The 12493-nt window shown below is 38.2% G+C and overlaps 1 protein-coding gene across 50 annotated transcripts in view; it reads left to right on the top strand.

Annotated features, from left to right (window-relative positions):
- Window positions 1–12493, top strand: part of LOC129725357 (sodium channel protein para) — a 167014-nt gene that overhangs the window by 40022 nt on the left and 114499 nt on the right. For all 50 annotated transcript variants that reach the window (XM_055681112.1, XM_055681107.1, XM_055681101.1 and 47 more), the window contains exons 3-5: window positions 10573–10663; window positions 11111–11575; window positions 11660–11760. The gene's annotated coding sequence lies outside the window, so the exon portion shown is untranslated. The remainder of the gene's footprint in view (window positions 1–10572; window positions 10664–11110; window positions 11576–11659; window positions 11761–12493) is intronic.

Raw genomic sequence — 12493 nt, 5'->3', positions numbered from 1 at the left:
TATTTTTTTCAACATTCTAATTGCGTTATCTTAATTCGCATTATTACTAATCTTAAGTTGAAATTTACTGTCAATATAAGAAAATATATAGTTTCGTAAGCTGTCATTGGTCACGCACACGACAAACGAAAGTTATTCCTAAAGTACAGTAGAGTTTGTAATTTTTGTGTGTGTAGCAACACAAACACTACTGTTCTGACTACAAGTAACCTTTGCGTTTGATCCTCTACACACCTCCACTCGTCCGGTCTGGTGGACTGAGTATTAATTTATTCTCGGCGAACGTGTTATAATTCGCACAAGGCTAAATGTTCTGATCCATTTGCATCGACAAAAACCGCCAAAAATATAATTTTATTTTACAACGCTGAAGACGGAGAAAAGTGACCTCAGGATGTTGGTGATTTGTTTCAAAAGAAGAATAAGACAAAGAGAGTTGTGAAGAGATGAGGAGTTTTGCCTTCCTTCCTTCCAAACGATATTTTTTTTTTACTGATTGTGAACAGGTCCACCTGCCAAAGTGAATTACAACATTCAGAGTGAGAATGTAAATTATATCAATGCATTCCTTTGTTGACACACTTATGCCAGTTATTCTAGGCTTTGCTATGACTATCAAACAGTGCGGAAACAAATTTTTGCACGTGTGAGTGTTTTCTTGATTAGTTCGGTATTTTCTCATAGGCAACTATTTTTGTAAGTTGTTACTTTTTTCTTGGAATGTAACATCATACAATTGAAAAATTGAACTCTTATTTAAGTTATGGAGTTAATAATCCATAATTGATAGAAAACAATTTTCGAGAATGAGTTCAGGCTTGTCATTCTCTTTAATATGTCTTGTCAAGCAAGAGCGCTACGTGTAGCAATTGTTCGCACCACACTTTTTTTTGTTCAAACAACATTTATTTGACACGGCACAATTCTTGCACCACACTTATTACTTCTTCTTGTGTTATGTTTCTGCCGCTCACAGAAAAATTAACGTATTTGCAGCTTACACCACAGCTGATCGAAACAAGAGAGATAAATCACTTTAGTTAGAATATAGTACACCGCGGTGAGCACTACTGAGATAAATTCGATAACATTCAAAGACATGCGCGATGGGCAGCAAATGTTCTTTTCTTCAATCTCGAGATGCAAAGCAAACAACGCAATCCGCGTTCCAACCTAGACACTCCCCTCAGTTGATATATGCTGAAAAGACACACAGTAAAAGCGAAACAGGGAACTCTGTTGTATAGTAATTGTGCGTAATTTCCTTTCGTGTGAGAAAGCTCGCATTATTATCTCTTTAAAGAAATATTTCAGATTCCACAGCGGTATTTTTATTGCGAGCTTCTCAGATACATACGACTCGCTGCTCTCTTCAAGAAAGTGCGTCGCTTTGCCCCCCAGTGTGAGAGCATTTATTTTCGCACTAAATGATATTCTCCTACACGCTAGTATTTCTTTGAGTAGAAACGACAAGCCTGAATAATGGGAAAACAGTTTTATTATTATACAATTACATTCATCTGAAAAAGATAAGTCTCAACGAACTAAGATTAAAATTAAGACTAAACCGTCACAGTCTGCGGAAAGCATCCAGGAATCATTGACAAAACACATCGATTGGCAAATCGAAATCAAACAGCTGATCGCACTAAGGAACAGTAAAGTACTTTAAAACATAACGGGTCACGAAATTCATCGGCAATCTTGGCGGTAATGTTGTCATAGTGGTTTTTGAAGGTCAACTCGCTATCCAAGTGTATTCCAAGATCCTTCACACACTGCACACGGAGAAGGTGCTGTAATGATATTGGATAATCAAATTCAATAGGCACACGCTTTCTATTATTCCACGTTCAACGTTAAAAGGTTTGTAGCACACCAATTGACAAATGTATTCAGATGCTCCTGCAGCCCCAAACAATTACGCAGGCAATTTATAATTTTAAATATTTTTGTATCATCCGCATAAAATAGTCGACATTTGTGTGGTAGCAATAGTGAAGCGTCGTTTATAAAAATGGAGAAGAGCAGCGGGCCTTAGTTACTACCTTGAGGAACTCCTGATAAATTACAAAAACGAATCGAAACTGTCGAACCTATTATCACACACACACACATTATTGTTCTGTGCAGTTCGAGTTCCGTATGAGAAGCAAGGTATGAATTCGTTTTCAAGCAAACGATAAATTCAAACTTTCAATGATCTACTGAAAGGAGGATGTTTACTGTAGTTAAGGTTAATAGTTGAGTTTAAAACTAGCGTTGCCCATCTTTACAGTAACAGTTTAATAGTCCGAGATTCATTTTTAAAGTGCCTAGCCACTATGGGCTAATCAGCATACTAAGAATAACAAATAGCCGCTATATTGATGTGGGTCTTCATGATGAATCAAAAGTTATGAAAACTATTTGAAACAAAACAATGTTTTTCGTGTGATTTTGTACGAATTATAAAAAAGGAGTCCCTCTAAACAGTTGAACATGCTCGGTCGAATTTTCGACTATTTTCAAGTACATTGGATTGAGCTGAAACTGATCACTTTTCACAATATTTTCGAGTTAACGGTGTTTTTCCCGATACAATACATATTTAAAATAAATACACATATGTGGCTATGAAAATATTAATGGTTATGATTGAAACTTATATCGATAACAGTACGAAATATAGATGATTTCTAAACTTATAAAAATATCAAGCGCCGCTACTTTGAAAACGAGAACAACAATATCCCGGGTAAAAATCTATTCCTGATGAAATATATTTATTTTGATCTCACTTGATCATCGTTTGGCCAATTTCTATTCGGTTTGTTGCAAAAGGTCATGAATAAGCTCTGGAATTAAAATTTTCTGATCATTAGTTTTATTGTTTTTTAGCTTTTATCGAACTTTACTCTGTTTTAAAAGTTCAACATATAATTTAGCCTAAGTTTAGTTTGAAAGAATTTTGAAACTTGTCCAATCAAACTATACTGAGTTCTGCTGAAGTTAGAGAAATAGTCAAAAAGTATATATAATTGCTTCAGGGATCCACGAGTTAACCTTGACAAATACGTGAATCTAGAAAAAGTTGTATTTGAGGATACTTACACATTATCTAGTTAATTAAAACAATATCTTCTGATCAGTACGTTTTTACATCAACTTTTCAGTGAATAATTTCACTTTATTCCACGGTATCTCAATCCATTCCATTCTATCGAATGCCTTTCTCGTGATATGGAAAAAATTCGATTGAAGAAAATTCGCACAACAATTTTAAACTGATAACCAACGATCAAAAAGCAAAGGTGAAACGAAAACGGTAAAACAAAAATCGATCCTAACCCGACCGACATTAGAAACCGATCCGGTGGTATCCTTTCATGCCGTTAGCAAACACACACACACACACACACACACACACACACACACTTACTATGTCCTGATGGATGTATTGCGAAACGTCATTGTAGTACACAGTGGTACCGAAGGGCTACAAGTTAGAAAGTCAACTTGAGCAATGATTACATGCTGAGATGAGGAACCGCATCTCCTTCGTCCTGGTTTAACCTGCTCCCACCCGGTGGCAGGTCGATTGCACGAGAAAAAAGCTCCCCGGTTTGTTGGAGAGAAGAGAATTCATTGTTCAAATCCATCCTAGCGTTGAGTGCACGTGCTCGGTTTTGACAAGTGACGTCTGGTGCTGAGAACTCGTGTACCCGTAAGTTCGCTGGTATAGGTGAGTTCCACTCTGTTTATGACATTTGACAGAAGAAGGCGCATGCTTTTTTGCAACAAGGGAGCACATAGAGGAAACTCATGGCTCGTTATTCTCACTTTCTCTTGTAAGTCTTGATTTCGCTCGCGAGATGATGATCCTATGAATTGCCAAAGACGTGACTTTTGTTATACGATGTTGTGTTGGCTGGAACCTTCAAACGAGCTTCTGTGTGAAGGAATTTTGTCATCGTGGTACATCCGGTGATTATGAAAATGATTAGTCACTTATTTACAGTATAGTCCGATCCTCCTAATAGTCGAAAAAGCTGAAATAGAAACACAAAGTTGTCGAAAGCTGATGCTAATGATTGAAGATTCGCAACACTTCAAACGACATCCCGCTCTGTGCTCGTTACAGAGAAGAGTACGAAAAGGGTAGCTCTCTACGTTTGTCTCAAAGAAAAAGTGGACAATTGGTCTGCTTACAGTGCTGAAGGCACAGCACCGAGGTTGGTTTTGATTATGCGAAAGTGGTGGAGAGCATAAAGCAGTGCAGTTAAAGGCAGAATCCTGAAAGGAAATTGTGTGACTGTTTTCATTTTTTCTTCGCTTACAACTGAGAATAAGACTTGTCAGTCAAGAACAAAGACTCAGAAAAGTTGACGGTGGTTCTTAAACCCTGCACATGTAAGGTAGAGTTTTCACACTGCAGTATCGTCATCAACCTGCCGGTTGTCAAGCCGTGTTTGGAATCAGCAATTTCCCGTTGTCGAACTGGAATGGATGCAAGTTGGAGTGTGAATTGTAACTTTTGTCACAGTACCGCGGAGAAACACAGAAACAACGCTCTCTACTACCGGCAATTGTTTCCTAATGGAGGACTTTTATACTTCAAGCTTCCGTCATTTGGGAAAGGGTGGTTAGGTCTGCAGAAATGTTTGCCGTAGAACAATAAAATGCTGGTGTTGGTGAGGCTGCCTGTTATTCACGAAGGTGAAAAAATAGAAAAAAAACTGCTGTTGCTCACCACCATTCTACTACGGTGGGCAGACTTGGGGGCGAATATTGTTGCGAGCGTGACCTTACCCGAAGTGCTAACGAGAGCGAAGGGTTTTCTTTGTTTCGGTTTTGAAGTGGTCTGATGTGAGAAACAAACGGTAACAGCTGGTTGTGAAAGTGGTTCGAAAAATGAAGCAGGAAGTGGTTCTGTTTTCCGACTATCGTTCACCTGCAGCGGATGGGCTCCGATTGGTCTAGCAGATATTGTATGGGTTTGATGACCTATTAGCTCTATAAGATGAACAGTAACGTTTTTAGGCTAAATTTGTTTTAACAGCCTCGTATTCGCTGCAGAAACATGTTTAATCACACTAGAAACAATTAACCGAAAACATGTTTTTATGCTCTAGGATTTCCTTCTACTAATCAAATACGAACGACTGTTCTCTTTTACTATTGAAGCTATGCAAAGTCATATGTATTGCAAAATGTCAGCAGCTTTTAAAATATCGAGAAGTACACCAGCAGAATTACATAGCCTTTCAGCCATTCCTGTGAGTTTTGATGCTCCTAGTGTATGCAGAAGTGCGTCAAAAGGCCGCATAATAATTGCTCGCGGGGTTCATGGCTTCTACGTTGGCTTATGGGAAAACGCATTTAAGTCTCTGAAAAATTTATCTTTGCTAGGGACACCAAAATTCACAGGAATGGTCAAATAGCTATAATGATGAAAATCTGGCCTTAGTCTAAGATGGGGTCTGTAGTAGGAAATCCGTTGGATGTTTATAACGATAATCAGATCGAGAATAACCTACGCCTCGTTAGTTTGGTGGATCAAAACGACTACATTTTAACACCAGCATCAATGAAAACAGGCGACATTTTCGAACCGACGGACACCACCAAGTGAAACGCCGGGTGTTTGATTTGGAACTTAAATATCACTTTCTCAGGAATATCCACACATTTCTTCGGTAAAATGAACCAGTCTCTGCAGCTGTCGGACGCAGCATTCATACTGAACAACTTCTCGTCGGAGTTCGGGATTAGTTGCGAATAGTTCCAACATTACAAAACTGACGATTTCGATACGGAAAGCGTCCAGAAGCTATGAAAAAATCGTGGAATTGGAAGTGAAACCATCACAGAAGCTCTCTACCAATAACAAATGATGTGTTAGAGACAGGTGTTAAAGAAAAAATGGACACAATGCAACAAGAATAGACACAACAAAGTGATTCTTCTGCATGATCACGCTCGACCACATGTTGCTAACATTATCGAAACTTATTTGTAAACGCCCTATTATAGGACGTCCTTCTTCATCCACTGTATTCTCCTGACATTCCTCCATCCGATTACGCATCCTAACCTTCCTCTATCTGAATGACGCATGGCCTGGCTGACCAACACTTTCGTTCTTTCGAAGAGACAAAAAATTGGGTGGATTCATAGATGGCGTAAAAAACGAGAAGTTTTCCGATACGGAAATCATATACTGCTAGGAAAATGGGGCAAAGTGGACATAATTTTCGCTATTCTATTTATTCACAATAAACCCTTTAATTATAAACAAAACGGTGCTTTTCAATTTGTCCACCTGGTATCTATTTTGAATGGTTGATTTAATTTTTTTTTGAAAGTAGGTTATGCAGAAGAGAATAAAGCGGGACTATTTTTTTTCATGGACCCCGCTATGACCTGGAGTTTTGTTTTTATTTTTTCTGGCGTTGTTTATGCTATCGTACATTTTGTTTGATTTTACCTTTTTGCAGTGTCACATATTGAAAAGTAACCTGCTCCATGTTTTAGTCCTTTTGTTTTCTCCTTCAGACTTAGTAACCTACTTTCTTCCTTATCGGCCTTTTCATATCCTTTTGCAAGCTGTAACTCTAATAGCGGGTAACATGCTAGAGTCTATGATATTATCGAGTTTTAAGACGAGTGATTATTAAGTCTGGAGGGAAGTGTTGTGTGGAAGATCCTGAGAATAAATCCATACTTAAAAGTCCCTTTACCAAGGAAGGCTTCGTTCTACTAATATTCGAACCTATCGCCACCCGCTTGTCAAAGCGGACTCTATCACCTTGTGGCTACGAAGCTCTGTGGAAGTGGGACTAAGTGTTTCAAGTTAAAACATCATTACGTTCAAACAAATTGGACCGGTAATGCGGATGTTTCATATTTTTGGCTTTCTTAGTTTTTTTTAAAATGAAGTGCAAGACAATCTAGGTTAATTGCCCGACGTTTCGGCCGTTTTGGTGACCATTTTCAAGAGAAACTATATTGATATTGGTTGTTAGTCACTCACTCAGTTGTGTCGTATTTGTCTAAACGGTTGTTTTCCAACTGTCGGAAGTCTTGTAGTGTTGTAGTCTGGTTTATGGTTCGGCAACAGACAGACGTGCCACTTCAAAGAAAAATTCTCAAAAATTTTCGTCCTTATTCGAAACGTTACACTTATGCGCCACCTTATGACCTTATTGCCTACCAACTTATTTTCGTAAAACGATTTTTGTCTTTGCTAATGGGTGTGCACTAGGGTGTCCCAAAACAAACCGATGTTGAAAAAGTCAAGGTGCTCAGCCCTGAATTGAAAGATAATGTTATTTATTGAATTTTTGTAGAACATTTTGACTATCTAAGAAAACGTTTTCAGTTTGCCCAAACGTGATTTATGAAAAAATGACTTTTTTAAGCTACAAACCCATTCTTTTGCACTTTTTTCAATTCTGTTCGATTTCTAAATTTTTCTATATTTTTTTATTTTTGTGGGGTTGTTTTTGAATATTTTGCATGGTTCAGTTCAGCATTACATTCAGTTTTTTGACTCCCAGAGCCCATTAAACATTACAAAAAAATTAATTTTTCCAATAAGTTTTAGATAAAACCTTTCAAAACATAAATAAAAAAAATTTGATCGAGAACTGAAATTTTTTTGCAAAGCGGAATTTACGACAAAAGTTTACATGAAAAAAGATACTTGATATTTTATCGGAGAGCTGAGATATTGGCATTTTTCTATGTGATGGAAAACTATGCATTTTAAAAAATATGTTGAATAACTATTTTATTTTGGGAGATAATATATAACAATGTTAAGAAAACAAACGATTTTTGAAAGGCTGATAACTTAGTTGAGGGTTTAAAAATTCGAAAAAATCTGCGAAAAAAGTTAGAACGAAAATTGTGATTTTTAGTGCCTTCTAATAGAAAACTCAATGTTACTCGTAATATGTAAGAGATAGAAACATAATGTCTTCGATTAAGTTTCTTGTTTTAAGATAACCTAAAACTTTGTCGAAGACACTTTGTGTCTATCTTATTCTGATTGAAAAGTAAATTTTTTATCTCACTCATTGGTGGATTGATCACCCATCTTTCGACATTAAAAGATGCATTTTTGAATATCCTGAAACTTCTCCGAACATACCTTATGGCTATAATCAACATTTGAATCACTATTTAAGAAATTATACGCACCAACGGCAAAATAAAACACTGAAAAAGAGATGTTGAGCTTTAGTGGCATTTTTGGCAAAGTTTTCCATCACATGTAAAAACGCTAATATCTCAGCCCCCCGATAAGATATCGAGGATCTTTTTTCATGTAAATTTTCGTCTTGAACCCACTTTGCAGTAAAGATTCATGATCAAAAAAAATTTGTATATGTGTTTTGAACGGTTTTATCTGAAAATTATGAAAAAAATTGCTTTTTTGTAATGTTCAATGGGCTCCGTGAGTCAAATAATTGGAAATATGGAAAATATGGAAAAACTTAGGAATCGAACAGATTTGAAAAAAGTGCAGAAGAGTGGTTTTGTAGCTTGAAAAAGTCATTTCGAGTGGCACGTCTGTTTGGCTGTGGTTCGGCTGTGATGAAAACTTTCCCAGAAATGCAAAACATCCGCATAACTACTACCTATCAGTCGTTAGAATGAGAACATATTTCCACTATGGACCGGTGATTTTCAGTGAAATTCTTTTTAAAAAAATCTTTATGGGATGTCAAGAGCAAAAAAAGGTGCCCTAATGCACAAATAAGTTGCCCCAAACAGATCATACCTTTTCAACCATTTCTGCGAATTTCGGCACCCCTAGTGTATGCAGGAATGTGTCAAAATGTTGCACAATAGGTGCTCGTCGGGTTCGTCGCTGCTACGTTGGCTTGCGGGAAAACTCATTTAGGTCTCTGAAAAAGTTATTTAGTTGGTTTAGATTCAATCATCGGCATCCAAATAATTATTAAGGCGGCATCCATATTCTACGTAACGCTCATAGGGGAGAGGAGATACTCTCTGGGAAGGCAAAAATTTTACTCCAAAAACGAGCATATCTATTAGGTAAATTTTTCTACTGCGTCACGTAATTTTTATGGGGGATAGGTGATGGCGTCTTTTTTTGTTTAAGGGAAGGGGGGGGGGTTGCGTTACGTAATTTATGGATGTCGCCTAAAAGAGTTCGGTAGGATGCTATGTGTTCAGTTTTGATCGTATAAGGGGCATTTTACCCCGACTCAAATCCACGTAAGTCAATTAGTCATAACTACATAGAAACTTCGATGAAAGTTATCAAACGTGAACTAGGACAGTGTTGACACACCTTGTACGAAGTTTCTGAAAATAGAGCGACGTTATCAACAGGTTATTAGTTTAAACTTCACCGATTAGGAAACGGTTAGAAAAACGGTGCCATGTTGACGCATGTTTAAGGTCAGTATGCCAGCTAGCGAGTAATGAAAGATTTGACCACGTGAGGTTTGGAATTGTGATACATTCTACATGAGCTAAATAGGTGTTCGCAAAAATCGCAATGGGCAATAAATCGGTAATTCAACAATCCCATGTATACTAAATTCCATTGTAAATGAACAAAACTGCCAGACATTACAAATTTTAAAATAACAAATGATCTAGTCCTATCTAGAACCATTTTAAAGAAATTACCTATTCCAGTGTAATAAAAAAAGAATGGTAACCGATTACCGCAAAGCTGCCTAGCATCAATCTTGATAAACCTCACTGCAATTGTATCTATATCAGAAGTCAACAGCGAGGCTATGATTAATGACGACACCTAGCTGCATCGTCACTAGAACTGAGGACAAGTGCCCTGAACGAGCGTCAGGCAGAACTGCATGACGCCAAATGTTCTCTGCGTGTTTGTATGTGTATGGCTTCACAATACAGCAGCTGGTTACAGCGTATTCCACTTACATTTTGGACCCACCGTTGCTGCTGCTGCGGCTTGCTCTTGCTGTTCCTAACTTTCGACCTCAGACACAGTGACTGGCTCTGTCGCGACCGACGACGTCTCGACCGGTGCCTCTCGGTACTCTTCTACGATGCTGTCGGTGCCTGTTTTGCGGTGCGATGACAGTGCGCATGTTTAAACTGACGTCATGCTACAGGGGTTGAAAATATTGCGGAATGTGTCGTCCTGGAAACAACAACTGGCCGACCGCACATACAATCGTGAACAATCGTGCGTTCTGTGTTGACGATCCGTGCGGATCCTTCCCGTGCAATCGACAACATGAAGTAATGTTGCTGGTAAGAGTCCACTTCTCCTAATTTGGTCATTGGCTGCTGCTATGGCACAGACATACGACAGATTGCCCGGAGCGTTGTTTTGCAAACGATTCGAATGTCCCGCGAGTGATTTTGTGCGCTATCGATAAGCTAGTCTTTATGTTTGTTACCGTTTCATGTGTTGCTTCCGATGAGTGACAAACGTAGTTAGTAATATTTCCGTGAATCCGTCATTCGAACGCACCATTCTTCGGTTTCTAGCTTCAACTGTATTTTATTTCTAAAATGTTGATTCCGGACGCAGATACTGATGCTGTTATTTTTTCTCTTTCGCAGATTTTCCCACAGCGGAAAGATAGATGCGTCATTTTCAACATGGCGCCCTGTATATTACTGTGATCTGTGGAACGAGATTCATGAGCCTCATGTAAGTATACCGTATTTGCGGATGTAGTGCCAAAGTTTCTGGCAATTACTGTTTACTGCTCACTCGTGCATAGTGTTACGAATAATCAGGATGATTGGATGGTTAAGTGCTATATCCTTGTGCGGGCAAATTGATTGGGTTTCTCAGAAACCAAAGATGCAGTTCAATTAGCAGCTTACTTGTATTGTTATCAATCATACCAAGCAGTGACAATTGTATAACGAACGACGCTCGTCAGTACGCTGGAGCATGTTTTCGAAAATATCAGACCAATTAGTGTTAATAAATTATATCTGAACAATTTAGTTACAAGAGTCAATGAATTTATCGTTAATCTTCGTGGTAACAGACCGCGTGACTAGAGCATTCATATACTAGCTGTGTCGCGTTTCTTTAACTGCCAAACAATTTATGTACATTTTTTCTGTTCTCTGGTTTCAATTTCAGACCATCGTTGATGTTGCCCACACGATGAGGGGCTGCCGTCGGGGGGCCGAATCTCGTTGAAAGTGTATTTTTTCTCCTTTGTTTTCTCATAATCTTGTGATTTCATCGCATTCTTTTGAATTTTGAATCGATTTTTTAATTTGTTTGGAAAATAAGGCAGCATGCTCTTATACGAGGCGATAAACTGACAACATCTGTGTGTACTGTGTTGAGAAGTAAAAAGTTGAAAACTGTAGTGAATATAAAAAGTCTAGGTTTACGTAAAATAGAGAGATAGCGCGAGAATCAACAAGCATCCCAGCAGCATCCGTTCGATGTCCGGTAGCTCGCGCTAGAGTCAGCGGGACAAAACGCGGGCGGTCATGAGAAATTTTCAATCAGAACGGATTGTGTTGAGCTTCAGCTGCGACAGTGTTGCCGCCGCGACCGAATTCGCTGCGTCTGTGAACTTTGTTTGTGTCACAGGTAATGGGAGAACGTAATGCCTGAGTTACGCTATGAGTGCATTTGTCGAACCGATGGAAACTATTTGCTCTTTCGTTTCAACAGGACGGCCCACCGTCCAAACTAGTTCCTGGGGCCCGAGTAAACATCTGGCCGCACTAGGTGCGTGCCCGCATCGTGCCCCCTTAACGCGTCATTGTTAGCAGGTAATGAACACATCTGTACAGAAACGTTGCATGTTTAACTTTAGAGTTTGTTGATGTAGTTAACGATAAAGTGTTACACAGCTAAGAGCATACGAATCACTCGTACAAATGTTTAAACGTTGTTTTTTATGCCAACATTATTTGAATGGGAATAAGTATGTTTTCCTTAGAGCTGTCAGTGACTTGAATGAATTAAGATTACGAACCCCAACATCAAGAAGACACTCCCAATAATTTACACATTAAAAGTACATGACAAGTCTCTTCTGCGCACTATTCTTAATTTTATCGAAGGTCTCATTCTGGCCTGAAAATTAATGATATGTTTGAATAATTTAGAATTTTCGAAACATCAGTATGTTTTTCAACTTTTCATAAAAACTTCAGCATAAAGTTAATCGTAGCTATTTAATTTCTGGCAACTTAATATAAATCGTGATTTACCTTTCTGCGTAAAACAAAAGATATAATGAGGTTGACATGGTAATCTAACTTGGTAATTCGATAGAAAGTAGTTGAAAAGTGAATATGATTTCCAACTAATCTTCGCGTGACACATTTCGATGGAAAAGTAGTTCTCTTTTCAGCTACAAATTCAAAAAACTCTACTGGTAGGTCACAATTGCTGCTGCACGCTGCATTAAAATTTAAAATTCTCGAAAACTAAAGGAAGTAGAGAGTTTATGTCAAAAAACTAACTCTAGAGCGATCGAAAACGTTCAGTTTGAGCTGA

The sequence above is a fragment of the Wyeomyia smithii genome, chromosome 2, assembly GCF_029784165.1.
Source record: "Wyeomyia smithii strain HCP4-BCI-WySm-NY-G18 chromosome 2, ASM2978416v1, whole genome shotgun sequence".
NCBI classification, from domain to species: domain Eukaryota; kingdom Metazoa; phylum Arthropoda; class Insecta; order Diptera; family Culicidae; genus Wyeomyia; species Wyeomyia smithii.
Note: the sequence above shows the minus strand (reverse complement) of the source record. Positions and strands in the feature narration are given on the sequence as shown.